General features: G+C 40.1%; 1 long non-coding RNA gene across 4 annotated transcripts; it reads right to left on the bottom strand.

The window, feature by feature from the left end:
• Positions 1-6,853: 6,853 nt before the first annotated feature.
• On the bottom strand, positions 6,854-16,219 carry LOC143443359 (uncharacterized). 4 transcript variants are annotated; one of them, XR_013112278.1, is made up of 6 exons: positions 15,874-16,219; positions 14,393-14,509; positions 13,503-13,585; positions 13,071-13,129; positions 12,595-12,659; positions 6,854-12,266 (listed from the first exon to the last, which is right to left on the bottom strand). It is a non-coding gene; the product is annotated as an uncharacterized LOC143443359 (long non-coding RNA). The 4 variants fall into 4 exon arrangements; XR_013112277.1 differs by having other exon boundaries at positions 13,503-14,509; XR_013112276.1 differs by having other exon boundaries at positions 13,071-14,509.
• Between the last annotated feature and the right edge of the window lie 450 nt (positions 16,220-16,669).

The following is a 16,669-nucleotide window of genomic DNA, read 5'->3' as shown; positions in this document are numbered from 1 at the left end:
AAAAGACTAAATAAAAGACAGACGAGAGTCTTCAACTTAATGCTCTATTTCTAAATGATTCTGTTTTTATTTAGAAATGTAAAAGCTACTTTGAACTTTTGTGTTTAATAATAATATAGAGAAGATATGATTTGTAGAAGTTACAAAGTAAACTTTAACCTATGATATCATTGCCAAGGGCCAAATGTTCTCACATTTGCTACAAAAGGCAAGAGACAAAATGGAGATAGGTTGCTTGTTTGTTTGTTTGCTTGTTTGCTTGCTTGCTTGTCTGTCTGAGATGTGAGTCTCACTACATTTTCCAGGCAGGGCTCAAATTTCTGGACTCAGTACAACCTTCTGCCCTAGGCTCCATGGTGGTTGCAAGCATACAGACGCATGCGCTCTCTAACAAGCTGGAAACAAGTATTTTAAAAATCCTCTAAGTGAGATGTGCTAGAAACACATAAAACACAGAGGAATCCAGAATAAACCTAGTTGATGACTGTGAGTTTGGGAAAAATTCCAAAGAATTGGAAACTGTTCACATCCTTTTTCCCTTCAAGAAAAAAGAAGGGAGGTGGACACTGTTCATATAGCTCAGGGGAAAATAATACACAAAAGCCATGTTAAGATATTCAGTGTCTTGGATTTCATTCTTGCTATGACATTTGACCACAAACGCCAAGGCCTGTGTAACCACAGGTCCCCGAGGTAGATAGAACCAGAAAATGGGAATGTTGCAAGGTTCTGGAAAACTTCCTCCAGAAGTCTGAACTCCAACCTTTACCATCAGATGTATTTTCTCCTGAGTCACTCAAGGAAGTTGAACACTAGATGCTGTGTAGTACAATGCCTACATCTCAATGGCTTTATCTCTAGATCCCATGAGTAATAAAAAATAACAGGGCAATGACCTCTTCCTACTTCACAAAGATGTTCTGCAGATTAACTAATTAATGATTATAAAGTGTTACATCTTATTAAGTTTATTATGATCATTAACGTCTCGAGATGGAGAGATAGGTTCAGGAATAAAAAGCGAGGTTCAGTAGATGGCGTTCTGCCCTCTAGTACCAGCACCAGTACAAGCCGAGATCTGGAGAACGTCTCTGATAACTTCTTGTTCCTGATCATTTAAACAATAGTATCTTTAGAGTGGTCCCTTCAGGCACAGTAAAGAGCTCCGGAGGCCCCATCTGTATTCAATAACAATTTAACTATCATTTGGATAAGCTTTCACACCAGCTCTAGGGGTGGTAATACTGATTGTCAAATACAGACGTTTTAGAATATTTGGGTTTTTGAAAATATATTAACATATAGATACAACAAATACACAGAAGTTTACTTTTATTACATAGCTCAAGTACAATTATAAAATATGTAGATACGGTAGAATATAATACTCAACAAAATATTATATATTCACAGGAGGTATGATTAGATACTATTTAACTGCCTCACTTAGCTATCCTTTTACTTTATCTTACACTAACAAAATCATTCATTTGGTATTTTTCTTTTTCATATATCATCAGAGGAATTGAGTTCTTTTCAGAAACTTTAGTCTGGTAGATATTCAAAGTATGGTTCTAAACTTTCATAAATAACTTATTCATGGTTCATTCCCCTGCATCAGAACCCTCTGGTTAGGTCTTTTGAAGCAATTAGCTGATTTTTATTGCGGCCACTAGGTGATTACCTAATATCTCATAGAAGATCATAGCAATACAAAGATAGATAGATAGATAGATAGATAGATAGATAGATAGATACATACATACATACATACATACATATATACATACACATATACACATGTATATACATATATGTATATACATATATATATGTTCAGCTAGGCATATTTCAAAGAAAGAGATTTTCTTTCATTTTTGTCTTACAGTTGAAGAACTGAGCAACAGATATTCATCAGTTTTTCTGAGATCACTTGACAATGAATTGTGGAACCAGCTATATACCCAAGCAATCTTAATACAAACGGCAGCTATTCAACAGCTAAGGTTCCTCCCTCCCCACTACCGGTACATTTTACAGGCATGAAAATCTGTATAACATGATGCAATCTGGCCAGGGAAGATCAAATGTACATTTACTCTATGATGGACAATTCTGGAAACTCATATAGGCAAGTGTGTTTCGGTGGGGAATTTTGGACACTTTTCTTTTAGGAAGATCCAGTTCCCTTCCTTGTACTTATATACAGAATTTTATATACAGAGTCTTATATACAGAAGCATATATACAGAAGCATATATACAGAAGCATATGCTCTGTTATTGCTACCGTTGTGAAACAAGGTTTTGTTTTTACCTCCCTATTAATTCAGGGAGTGTCTGCATGGGGACACTGGGGAGGGAGGGGCTGTCGGGTGGATTATTGGCTTTAGAACTTCTGGATGGCTTTTCCTGGAGATAATGACAACATCAAGCCTCTGTACTTTTCCTTCCCAGGTGGGAAGTTTGGCCCCAGGACAGTGTTTAGGTGATGGAACGTCTTGGCAGGTGAACAAAGAGAAATGAGCATAGGCAATTTCAGAATGATTCTCACCTGAAGAGCTGGAATCCTAGATATAGTTAATGATCCTATTAGCATCAAATACGCTGTAGATATAACTGTGGAAAGCTATTGGATTTCTATCTTTCAATACCAGGGATTGAACCTGGAGCCCCACATATGCCAGGCAAACTATCGCTGAGCTGTACGCCCAGTCTTCCATTCACTTTGTTGAGAGTAAATCTCTCTAAGCTGTCCATGTTTGTGACACTTCCCAGCCTGGCCTGGAACTCAGACTACCCATTGAGAAGACCTTAGTATTGTGAGCCTCCCAACCTCAGACTCCTGAGTAGTACAAATAATGTGACCGTGCCTCCTCTATCATCATCATCATCATCATCATCATCATCATCATCGTCATCATCATCTAATTACTTTTGGCCTTTCCTAGTAAATCTAGAGCACAAAGATTGATTTGTAGGGGGCGGTTTAAACCAATATGATGATATCTAATAAGTAAGAAAATAGTACAATTTTTAAGTTAGATATCTGTCGCCAGGAGTAGAAATTATTATAAATTGTTTTTAAATGGTAAGTTTGCGCAGATGCTTCCAGTCACTATATAAAATTCAGTGCTGAGTCAGAAAAGCTACAAGAGTGGCCCTAGTTGTTCAGTTTTTCTTTTTCTTAATTAAGGATGGACCCAGGCCCTCATCTGTCCAAGAAAGAGCCCTGCCACTGAGCCATGTCTTCAGTATATTTTGGTTTGTTGTTGTTGTTGCTGCTGCTGCTGCTGCTGCTGCTGCTGCTGCTGTTGTTTCAAACAGCATCTCCCTATGCTGCCTAAAGTGCTTGTGAACTTACAACCCCCCGTCTGTTTTCCAACAGTTAGGATACAGGTGTATGCACTATGACACCTACCTTGAGTGACTTCAGCTTTAAAGAAAGCCAGGAAAGGCTGTTGCTACCATCCATGAATGGGTCATTTCAAGATGATTAATGCATCCTTTGCTTTAGGGGCTGGACAAGTGGCTCAGAGAAACCTCAGCCCAGTTTCTTTTCTACTTCTCTGTTGGCACAAGAAATTTGTTCCTCTGAGGGGTGGTAAATTTGGCAAACACAGATCTTCCTCCTCCATATCTATGGGAAGATAGCTTGGTGGGGTGACCATCAAAACCTGTGGTCTGTGTATGACTCTAATATCTGCATTTGAAATATTCATATATTTTTCAGTCTTCTCCAAAATCTTTTGATTGCCAATACACTGAGATTGTTGCACAAATTTCACTTTCTTGTTTTTTCTTGTTGCTTAACAGGGTCTCCTATAGCTTGGGTTAGCCTCCAACTTCCTTTTTAGCTGAGGCTGGCCTTGAATTCTTGATCTTCCTGCCTCTGCTTCCCAAGTAATCAAATTCCAGACATACATCACCATACCCAACTTATAAACTGTTCTAAATTTACATAGATTGATTAAGGAATAACAACAGCAACAACAATTCTGCATGTCAAATAAATTTGCAATTTTTTTTAACTACTCTCAACCTACATTTAGTGACATCCACAGATATGGAATCTATGGCTCCCTAAGACTAGGCATGCAATTGCTGAAGAAACATGATTCAGTACAGGATTTTTTTTTTAATGAAATCTATGGTGGATGAGATGGTAACAATGGCCAGGCTTTAAAATATTATCTTTGAAAAGTGCATAAAAGCTGAACTGCAGTAACTGTGTACAGAAAGAAAAGGCTAAGACAAAACACAATGGTGTATATATTTAACATCATTTTCCTTGACATATACATTTCATGTGACTTCAAGGTTTTATTATGGGGATGTTTCTTTCTTTTTTATTTTGTCTTTGGAGGTAAGGTCTCATTATGTAGCACTGGCTGGACTGGAACTCACAGCATAGACCAGGCTACTCTCAAACTCATAGAGATGCTCCTGCCTCTGTCTTGTTAGTGCTGAGATTAAGGGTACACACTAACTCAGCCAACATTATTCTGTTTTCTCAAACTTATATCAAATTCACCACAAGCTGTCTTTAAATTAGAACATGACAATATATTCTAAAAAGATTCCAAAGGAGCCAATATTCCAGTAGGCCCTGTAACACTGAAAAGGTTTGAATTGTTTGTGGTCTGGGGTAGAGGTAGGAGGTGGAGTGATGGGGAGTGGTGATCTTTAAATTATAAAACCCGTGACAAAAGTATCAATGGTCTCGCTATATTTTAGTTATGAATTCAAACCACTACGCAGTGAATTACCAATATGAGACATCTACACCTGGATTGTCTTAGAGGAAATAGGAAATGGGTGTCTCTGTGACCTCACCTGTGACAGGGACAGGGTAACACCTGCTCTACTTAACTGCCTGAGATGAGCAGACCTTACTTCCGAGTTGGACCCTGGGGGGGAAAAGACTGCTCTTCCACATGTTGGTTCAAATTCAGCCTTTGTAATGTTTTATTTTAATTCAGCGAGGCACTGGTCTTTTAGCTAGGACACAGTGTCCAGAGGAACATAATTAGTATCAAGAGAGAAAGGAACTTGTGAGCAGAGTTGAACAACGTCAGCCAAACGCATCCGGGCCATCTGTGTGGGATAGACATGTGGTCAACTGCCTTTGCATAACCTCGGAGAGCTATCACTTTAAATAGTGTCCAAGTGTCACGACATAAAAATGAAAATAATTCTTACAGTAGGATGTGTAGAAATGAGCTTGAGGAATCATCCACTTTAGGTGACCCTCCTTTGCTCAGGGACTCCAAGGACATTTTTAAAAATATTTATTACGCTCATTTATTTATCCCTTGTAGAGAAGGTACCACAGCTGCTGTGTGATGGTCAGGGAAAAACAATCTGTAGGAGACTGCTCTCTCCTTCCACTTCATGGGACCTGAGAATAGAACGCATGTCATTAAGCCTGGCCACAAGCACCCTTACCAACTGAGCCATCCCATTGATCGCCAAAGATATATGTTTTATTGATCTTTGCTCCTTTTATTTCCTACCAACCACATTTTCCCCTCAAGACCTTTGCATACACTACAACTTCACCTATTGAGCTCTTCAAGCCCTTTACAGAGCCTGTTTTCTCATTCCAGTACATTCTCCAATGGAATTGCCAAAGAGGCATTTCTGACCATTCACTCAAAGCCAAAGGATGCACCATCTCATCTCTGACCAGAACTTTCTGTTCATTCTCCAAGCTCTGTGCCTAAGTAAACCTAATGCCCTTTGCTTCTTTCAGTCTATCTAATATCCACAATCACCAATCAGATGCTTCCTATATGCTAGTTGTTCCACGCACATTACCTTTTGAAACCCTCCCCGTGGCGTGTCACGATGTACATCCCTACATTACAGATAAAGAAACTAACTTGAATAGCTGAGAGGAGTTAACAGAAAACAGTCCAGGTTACCTTACATGGATAGTTGGTTTTCAAAACATCAGAAGTCCATAGAACTGATGCTACAAATATTTATATATTAATGTTCATATTGATTAGAGACCTGTCTGCTCCTGACAGCTTCCTGTCGTGGATTCTAAGAAGAAATTGAGCATCCTTGGAGTTACTCCAGTTGTGTGGTAATAGCCACTAGGCAAGAATTGCCTCTCTCCATCTACAGACAAATTACTGTCCAGAAAAGGACACACATGCAGAATAGTCGACTGATTATATCTGCCTAGACAGAGTAATCAGTCCTTAATAATCCTGCATCACCAAGGTCTGTCAGATGATTCTGGGCCAGAAGGCTGAAGATTTGATGCTCCAACGTTCGGTAGTATAGGGGCTTTTCAGGTGTTCAGAGGTCTCTATAAATTGGCTAAGTTTTAGAAGCTATGCTTTGTGCTTCCCACAATTATAGTTAACTCAGTCATTCTGGATTTCTGACGGGGTTGAAAACTTATAGCTATTTACCGTAAGAGAAAAGATTTGAGTGGATGGTCGTCAGCTGACATTCATCCTAAAGCCAGGTTCAGAAGTAAATGTTTTAGTTAGGATAGATGACAGAGGTGCTGGTTAGTCAACAAAAGGATGGACTGGGTATTAGGACTATCTTGTACCTCACTGGTACAAATTGGCATAATTATGCTCTAATTGTATTTTGAGAGAAAAGTTTCATTTTAACAGGAAGGGTGATGTGTAGGAGGAGCTAAGGTAGGAGGAGTACTGAGAGGAAGAAAAGGAGTAAGAAGAGGAGGAGAAGAAGGAGAGGAGAAGCTAGGTGATGAAAGAGAGAAAGAGGGGGGAGACAGGGAGGCAGATATTCATGTATCTCCACCAGTCAAAGATAGTTGTTATATCTAGGTCGGTCAGTGGGTTACACCTCTGATTGAAGAATTCCAAACTTATAACGCTTATGATTAACATTATTTTAAAAAAATGTATAAATGCAAAAAGGAAAAGGGGGCATGGGATAGGGGTTTTCTAAGGGGGGGGGAATGGGGAAAGGGGATGGCATCTGAAGTGTAAATAAAATATCTAATAAAAAAAAAGAAAAAAAAAGAAAGAAACTAACTTGAAAGAGGTCAAAAACACAGCAGAACCAGGCAACCCTTTCAGCAACTCGGTTCAGCAAGTATTTACCACGTGGAGAGCATTTTGCTGGCTGAGGATTTAAAGTTGGCCATATTTCACCTCTGCTCAGAGGGGCCTCTACAAGAGCTGCAGCAAGGTCCTCCTGATGTGCTCCACGTGAATGAACCAGGTGGGAACTCTCCCTGTTCCTTGAGGGAAGGAAGTGCTGCTGCAGATGGAGGTGGAGAGATTTGACAGACCAGCTGTGACTTGAAGGAACTATAAGAAGCAGCAGAATCTTCATGCCAGGGGCATTCCAGGCAGGGGTGTACTTGCTTTTTGAGTCATATCAGTTCCAGATGTTTCGTATATGAAACCAGCTGTAGGCAAGACCAGATTTAGGGAAAACAGCAACAATAAGAGAAACAGTAAAAATTTTGAAGTGGAGAGGATGGCTTGGTAAGTAACATCCTGTTCAAGCAAGAAGACCTGAATCCAACCCCAGAGTGCGCTCTGTCTATCGCTCGCTTATGGACTTAGTACTGGGAAGGTAGAGACAGGAGGATCATTGGAACATTCGCCAGCCAGAGTAGTTTATTTGAGCTCTGTGAAAGTGTGAGACCCTGACTCAGTACATAGCCAGGCCATAAGCAATTTGGGGAGGGAAGGGTTGATTTCATCTGTGATAGATTCACATCACAGGCTATCATCAAAGAAAGTAAAGGGGAGTACTCAAGACAAGAACTTAGAACCAAGAACTGAAGCAGTGGTCAGAGGATGCCTGCATAGTCTTGCTCCTCGTGGCTTGCTCAGTGTGCTTTCTTACACCACTCCCCAGGACCACCTGCCCAAGGATGGCCCCACCCATAGTGGGTGGGGCCCTTCCACCTCAAACATCAATCAAGAAAATACAACATAGGCTTGACCACAGGCCAACTTTATTTAAGCTTTTTCTCACTTGATAGTCTTTTCCAAAATGATTCTAGCTTGTGTTAAGTTGACATAAAACTAACCAATACACCATATTTTCTGTTCTTTTCTCTCCATCTTCATAGAGTCCACTGTGATGAGGTCCTTTCTTTTCCAAAGAAGTATTAGTGAATATTCTCCTTCTAGTCTCCCTCACTGACCTCTATCTGTAGCTTTTACATATCGCCAGTAGAAGAAGCTTGTCAGACTTTGTCTTTATTGGTAGTAGTAGTGCTTGTTTGATTGTTTAGTTGGTTGATTTTTGCAGTACTGGGTTTTGAACCTTGAGCCTTCTGCACACCAGCCAAGTGCTTAAGCACAGATCTCCACCCAACCCCAGGCACTAACTTTACTTGAGCTTCTTCTCTCTTACCTTGTCACTTTCCTAGTTATAACCTCCTAGTCATGGCTCCCTGTTTTCTACTTCTACACTAAACCATTTCCTCAGGACACACCATCGATCAATTTAACCTATTTTTCAAGCTTATTTTCCAGTTCACGTCTCCAGCTTGCTCCGTGATCACTTCTGCCCTTTTCCCCATTACGTCTTAAATCAATTCTATTGCCCATTCAGCTTCCCCAAACCTTACTTATCCTTATCTTCCCACTCAATTCTTATCCAAAAGGAGTTATAAAGTGTCCTGTCTTAAAGTTGAGAACAAGAATGTAAGTAGGCCAGGGTAAGGGTTAGATGACTAACCCTAGCATGTTAACTGCCAAGTGCATTGCACGCCTGGGATAGAGTCAACAACACCCAGGGAAGCCAACCATAGTTAACACCCGTTTCTCCTGGATCCACCTCGTGTGACCAGTTCTGCCGACCCAAATCCGGTGACACTTGTTCACTTCCAACGCCTCCCATTCCAATGATGTTCAGGCAAGCAGGAATCAAGGGAGAGAGTGATGCTGAAGAATAATCGAGCCCTTGCAATGCAAAACATCCCCCAAATACAGTAGGTAAAGATTGAAAAAAAATTAAAGGCAGTGCTCTCTCGCTTGACTAGACATCCGAGCTCAGTAAAAGACAGTCGAAACCCGCTAAGCATACATAATGTCATGAAGGACACAACTTGAACACTTTGTGGCTTGAACATTTATAGGGGGTAACAGAATGCATTCATCATTTGGAACTAATTTTACAGTTCACTGGCGTTACACGGAAGCCCTCTGGACTGCTTCTCCTGCGATGAGAAAGTTTCCAGAATGGCAGTTTCCATTGGGTTTCTGCAGCTAACAGTCTCCACTGGAGATGGATGCGTTCTTAGCAGTGTGAAATTACAGTGTGGCCCATTGCCTAGGGGGAAGGGCACCAGATCACACCTCTGAGGGCGGTGTGTCTGTGTTTTCGGGTTTGTGTTGGGTTGGGGTTTTTTGTTTGTTTGTTTTGTTTTTATTTTTGTTTTTGCAACTTGAACCTGTCAAGATAGACCAGCTAGGGCAAACTTCTCCCTCCTTGTGGTGTCAGATATTTGCAGGAGTTGTGTTTCTTTTTGATACAGAATCACCCAGGGTTAAAGATGGCTGTTCCTATTTATGAAATGTGTTCTGCTGAGTTTAGGGATGCATTTCTTTTCATCGTTTTTTCAAAAGAAACCGAATTGCTTTTTCTGGAGCATGGGTCTCAATCCCCTCTACATTTCTCTTTGCATGTATGCTATTGTTGTTGAGGTTACAGAGCTCAGGAGAAAAGAGTTCAATAGAAGTGGAAGTCACGTGCTGAGCAAAACGTGTGTGATGGATGTTTATTTTTCACCCACAGAACACAGCGTCTGGTGTCTCCCACGTCTGAGAGTGCATCTTCTGGGACCCCTCTGCACATGCTTAGTTCTGTGGGTGGGCATCCTGTGACACTACTGTCGCTGCTCTGTATTCTATCCTTGCCTCCCTCTCCCACTAGATGCAGCTGTCCCTTAGGAGCGGAGCTGAATTGTTTATCAGCATTTTCATTGCCCAGAATGATGCTCAGTAAGTGTGAGTGGGATGAGTCAGAGAGATAATTACCTGCTCTGAGATGTATAGGACTTAGAACACCTGTTTATATAGGGATTAAGTAAAAAATGAAACTGTGGCGAAGTGGAAAGTTGTTGGAATAGAAACCAGTCCCTGAGGGAGGAAATATTCTAAATAAATTGTTGGGGAAACCCTTGAGAAATTTTCCTTTCTTTTCTCTTTTCCTGTTTTCTCTGAAGCCTGAAAGAGTCCATAGTAAACAAAACCAACCAGGGAGCAACTTCCTTCTTGAAGATTGGGCTCAGGGTTCTGAATCTTTGCATGCCCTTGGTGACCTTCCTGTGCTAACATTTTTTGAGGGAAAAAGTCAAACTGCCTTGAGAATTATAGTTAAGGGTAGGGACTGTTCCAGGAGTGGATGGATGAGAAGACCTGAACAGGATAAAAGGTTGAGTTGATTGATTTAGTATAACATATGGATTGAAGTTTGTCTATAAGCATTTATTTCTCTCTTTATGAAATAAGGCAGACTGAATATAAAGAACTCCTATCATCATAAACATATACTTGGATGATGCTTAAATACTGGTCCAGCAGGGCTCCACTCCAGTCCAAGATAGAAAGACTTCTTTGGGATATTTCTCTAAGAGTACAGGATTTGAAACGATCCAAAGAGCAGCTGACCATAGTTTTTAAGGGGTGTTGACTCTAGGGTCCGATGGCTGAAATCTGCTATCACTTACTGTGTAGCTTTGCAGAAGTTTGTGTGTTTGTTTGTTTGTTGTTTTTCTCTATTTTCTTTTGTTTTTAATCCTTTTCCCCTTATTTTGTCTTTCTTCTATTTTGTCTGTATATGCAGGAGGCACTCTGGATGGGGGATGGGGAGATGCAGGATGAGAGATGGGAGCAGAGACTAAATATCAACCTCAAGTGTCATTGCATCATGACTTTTTGTTTGTTTGTTTGTTTTTGTTTTCTTTTTAGACAAAGGCTGTCATTTACCTGGAGCATGCAAATTCAATTAGGCTAGCTGAATTAGGCTGGCCACTGAACATCAGGGATCCTCCTGTCAGTGCCTCCCCAGAAATAGGATGACAAATATACAAACATGTCTGGCTCTATTTCTTTTTTAACATGAGTTCTGGAGAGCAAACTCTGGTCCTCATACTTATATAGCAATGACTTTACAGACTGATATTTCTTCAAGCTGGGCAGATAGCTCCAAAAGAAAAGCACTTGTCACACAAGGAATTGTGAGAACAAGGGTTCAGATACCCAGAACTCACATAAAAAGCAGGTTGAGGGGATAATTCTATTGCTCAGGAAGCAGAGATGAAAATCCCGGGAACAAGCAAGCCAGGCAGACTAGCTCCAGAGTCAGCAAGAGACCTTGTCTCAGTACATAATGTAATGAGTAACTGAGAAAGACACCTGAATCAGTCTTGGAATTTATACTGATACCCACGTGTCAGTACCTACATATGCATACACCTACAGTCAGATGCATGTGAACACACACATATACACACACGAGTGAGAACTTTCTTAATCTATTTACACTCAGCTGTTCAGCTAAAACAGAAAAGACCTGTCTCATGCAGTTTTGATGACTTATCAGTCAATACATTAGTTTTTATGGCAATAACCATACTAATATTGTTATAATTTATGTCCTATAGATAGCTTTCAGTTTCTATGTGATAGCTCCCTAAGATGGTACTTAAAGCTGAAAAGTTTCTGGGTATCTGTGGTTCTATGAGATTCATGTGGGGACAGGAGTTTTGTTTTCTATAATCCCTTCTTGTATGTTCAAAAGGCTATGAGTTTGATCAGATCTAATGTGATTAATCTGATGATGACTACCTCTCAATAAAAGCTGACATGTTTATGTAAAACATGATATTTAAACAATAAAGAAAGCTAAGGAGTAAAAACACAATCAACAAAATGGTTAACTGATATTATCTTTTGATAGAAAAATGGCCTATGAATTTTCTTGTTTTTCTTTTGCATCTGTATATCCCACATTTTGCCAACATGATGTCCCAGGGGACAGAAAAATGAATTAATTTCAGATCATGTAGCTTATCTGGGCAGTAGTTTGATTTCTTTCTTCATCAACTGTGTTCCTTCCATGATCTAGTGTTTTAAGGCTGTTGTCACTAAAGAAATGAATCTACAGACCATGTGTCAGATATCAACAATGAGATATCCTCAACAATGAAACTGCCAACTTGAAGACAAAGGCTTCAGAACATTGCTGTGAACATCCCCTGCCATGCTCACTGGCTCACCTGGATGGAAAAATCACTGAAGTTCCCTATAGAAAATGAAAGCAGAAGTAGGTTGTGAGAGTCTGTATTGTGTCTGGACACACTACACACACAGACACACACACATACACACACACACACACACACACTTCCTGCCTTAGATGAAGAAACAGATGAAACACACAGAGAACAATTCAGATGGCAGATTTCAAGCTTTAAAATACCCTTGAGAACTTTTAAGGACATGTAAAGCCTGTCAGATCTATGACTGAAGATGTAGCTTAGTGGCAGAGACTGCTTCCTTAGTGTTTACCAGCCCTGGCTTTGCTCTCCAGTACATCCAAAAAGAAAAGAGGAGTTAAAAATGAATCAAACCTCTTCATAAAGCCATGGGTCAGATAGGAAGACTTCCCAAACAGCATTCTCCAAGATTCCGTGATCTAGAACAAAGTTCACTTCTATAATCCTGTTATCCTCATATTTTGATCTATATCACCAAAAGCTTCATCAGTAGCTAAATCAAAGGTCCTCTAATAGACCTTCGGAGACCTTGTATTTGAAAGTTCTCCAATGACCCTTGGTCCATGACCTCAAATGTGAAGGTCCTCCAGTGGCGATGTGGTTTACTCATGTTTATAAAGTTGTCTACATCATTTCACAAATATGAATTAATAAGTTGTATGATTCACAAATAGTACAGCACACCTTGCTTATAAGTTTGTACCACTCATTGCATTATCCTGGGTACATTTCTCCCATCAAACGTATGGATATGTGTATGACAGTTTGAAAACTAAGGCTTCCATCACTATGAATATCCCTTGGTGTGCTCACTAGCTCATAAAACTTACCAGAGTTTTCTACACAGACTGGAAGGACGTTGTGGGCTCTTTGTTCATCTTTGTTGTCTCTGGAAACACATACAAGAGAGAAATTTGGGTGGGAACTAGAAACAGGAGAAAATCCAAGCTTGACAGGATCACCTTTGAGTAAGGATGGGTGTCAAAAGATGAGAGAAAAATGAATCTCAGCATCAAAGTTAACAATCTGCTACATTAAAATGGCAAAGCACACGGGCACCAAGGCCAGCCACAGTGTCACACACTCCAGCCCGAGGCTGACAGAGATTTTAGAATTAAGCTGGAACCCATTTGCTCTATCTTTCATGTTTATGACTAACCATACAATTACGAAGCTCATATTGTTCCCTTAAATATCATATTTACAAATTCAAAAAAATTGAATAAGAAAGGCAGACGTATTTTCCAAAATTCTGTACTTACCTTTGATGCACAAATCCTGATTATTTTTTATTCCATCATGTAACTGTGAATAACTAGCCAGTCTCTCTCATAATGAAGCTAAGCTGAAAGACATCATTACCATTAATATTACCTTGTGATTTAAATCAAGGAATGTCATATAGTCATGGGAAAAGGCATACTAAGTAAGTGTAAATGAAACAAAATGCAGGTAATGTTAGTGTAAGTGACAATTTGAACCAGTGGTTCACTACCTGTGGGTCATGACCCCTCAGAGGGTCTCATACCAGATATCCTGTATATCAGATCTTTATATTAGTATTCGAAACAGTAGCAAAATTACAGTTGTGAACTAACAAGGTGATGTGGTTGGGAGTCACCACAACATGGAGGATTATATTAAAGGATTGCAGCATTAGAAAGTTTGAGAGCCATTAAGTTAAACAGTTCAGAATTCAAAAATATGTACACTCAAGTTAAGCAACACATTTGTGTAAAACTGAGAGAAAGATTTTCTCAGATCACTACTAAAACCCAGTGGGAGGGGGCTGGAAAGATGGCTCAGTCAATAAACTACTTGCATTATGAGGTCAAGAACCTCAATTCCACTTCTAGCATTTCCTACATTAAGGTGCTGGAAAAACCAGGTACACTTACTATCCTAACACTAGGGACAACACTGAGACATGTGAATCCCTAGGGCTTACTAGACAACTAGACTTGCCTAATCATGCTATCTAGAGGCCGGTGAGATTTTCTGACTCGATTAAAAAAGATAGACAGGTCCTGAAGAATGTGCATGCACATTCACAGACACACAAACATATGCACACAAAAAAACCAACTAGAACAAACGACAATCGAACGCAGTGAGACACAGGGAACTAAGAGTGTACAGAAACTCTACAGACCTGGTCTTCGATCCCAAGTTCACCGTAACTCGCTGTTCTAGATGTTCACTGCTGTTAACTGTCCTCATTATTAACATGCTCAAATCACATAACAGTTTGATGCCTTGTAGAGAAAGACTAGAAGACAATAAAATAAAGGAATTCACAGGTACTGGGAGATTTGGTAATGAATCCTACTGAACTGAAACCCTCTATAGAGGGATAGGTACATGAAACAGTGCTTGCCAGCTCCTGATAAATGTGGGTGCTATATCATGGTGGAGAACTTTGCACTATGATCTATGTTCTCTACATGTACGCAGCAAGGCCAAAATAGCCCTCTCAGTCAGCCTACTGCATGGCTTTCCAGCCTTGTAGCAGTGAAGCCTTTTTATTCTTCCTCTACTTTGGCTTAACTACTACTGAGATCAAAACAGGAAGGAAAACACAAACATCAATTATGTAGGTGCATTATTTCATTCATTTGTTCATTCACAGGTCCGTTCTACTTCAGCGTGGAATGTCAAAATATGTCCTCAATCAGGCATTTCCCTTTAATTTCTAACAATAGAATTAAAGGATTTTCCACTTCATTGAAGGCATTTCTGATGAGCGGATCGACTGTGGGAGTGCCCTGAAGCCTTGCCAAGACAGTAGTGAGTGCCATGGTTTCAAAACGGTTTGACTGTGTTCTTGACAGTTTCAAGTGCTAGAACACAGTGAGACCCAGTGTGGTGATGTTGAGCAGTGTTGGGACCTTTAAAGAGTGGAGCCTCATAGAAGGTAACTAGGTTATCAGGCATGCTGCCCTTGAGAAGGATTAGTCAAGTTTTCATGCAGCCCCAATATGTTTCTGTGTTCTGCAAGATCAGACTATCTTACAAAGAGCAAGCTGGCCACTGAAGCACTCTGATTTCTGAACCTTGTCTTGGGATCCCTTCTTCATATGACTTGTTTGTTCTTCCGTTTTTCTTTCAAGTTATTTTGATGCAGTCAGAAAGCCATTACCAGAAAACCTGTACCACTTTGTTTAATTAAACCCACTAAAACTGTAAGTCAAAACAACTCTTTGAAAGCACCCAGCTTTGGGTATTTTGTTACGGCAACAGAAACAGGCCTGAGAGAGTAGATGGAAGCCTGATTTTTTAGGTAAACTGATTTATTTTTGGTAGGGTAACTGGAAGAGAATGAATCTTAAAATGAATGGCCTAAAGTGCCTTCTCTTTTTCCTTGGAAGGACAGTCTGGTTCCCAGAGACTCTGGTTATCCCTTCCAAACCTTGTTCCAAAAAGAAACCATAATGTCTTTTGGGCTTGGCATCCTCATTAAGACCACCTGTCCATAGAAGCCTCTTACATTTTATCATCTACTTTCTCCACACTTTGTTTTGACATTCTATTGTGTTTTGAGACCCTGGAAACTCTTCACTCATGGCAATCTGCCTGCTTTAGCCTCCCAAGTGCTGGAATTACAGGTATGGGGTACCTGTCTGGTTTTCATACCTTTTAAGTACTTTCTTGGCCACAGTGTTTCAGTGCTCTGTCTTCTAGAAAGGTTGATATGTCTGATATGATATTAATTAAAATTCTTCATCTCGCTGCCCTCCCTTTCTGTTACATTGTCATAATACTTGTGGCTTTTGCATTTTCTTCTCTTCTGTAATTGAAACTCGGAGGTCATAGAGAATTATTAAAACACATTCTCTATTAGCTCTACCAGGAATCCATTGAAAAACATTTTGTCTTCATTACTGTGTGGGATAAAAATAATGTCATTCATTAAAACTAAAACACACAGTGACCAATTTTAGTATGAACCAACACACACGCACACACACACACACAGAGAGAGAGAGAGACAGAGAGAGAGAGAGAGAGAGACTACATGTTGCTACTCAGCCCCTCTTCATCATGGAAACGAGCAAACTGACCTATTACTTGAGGTAACTGGTCTCAAACACGGTTTATGCCATGACTTTGGCCCAACAACCCAGTAAAAATAGCATTCTTAGAGGAAAGTTGAGAAACCTCCCCAAAGCCAAACCAGGAAATACATGAAATGGAAGCTTTGACTGGGACTTCTGAATTGCCCTTCTCTGGGACTCTGTAACCCAATTCATCTCAATAACCTCTTTTATGTCTCTGTAGTTTCTTGCCATGTCCTGTACTGCTTGATCCTGGAAATTTGACTGAAGTGACAAGGCAGTGAAGAAAGGACAGACACACATAAGGAAAATCTGGGACAGGTGGGCATGCTTGCTCTGATGGACCACCTAGACACCTACTTGTAACATACAGC

The sequence above is a fragment of the Arvicanthis niloticus genome, chromosome 8, assembly GCF_011762505.2.
Source record: "Arvicanthis niloticus isolate mArvNil1 chromosome 8, mArvNil1.pat.X, whole genome shotgun sequence".
Taxonomy (NCBI): Eukaryota; Metazoa; Chordata; class Mammalia; order Rodentia; family Muridae; genus Arvicanthis; species Arvicanthis niloticus.
The sequence above is the reverse complement of the archived record's forward strand: the minus strand, read 5'-3'. Positions and strand labels throughout refer to the sequence as shown.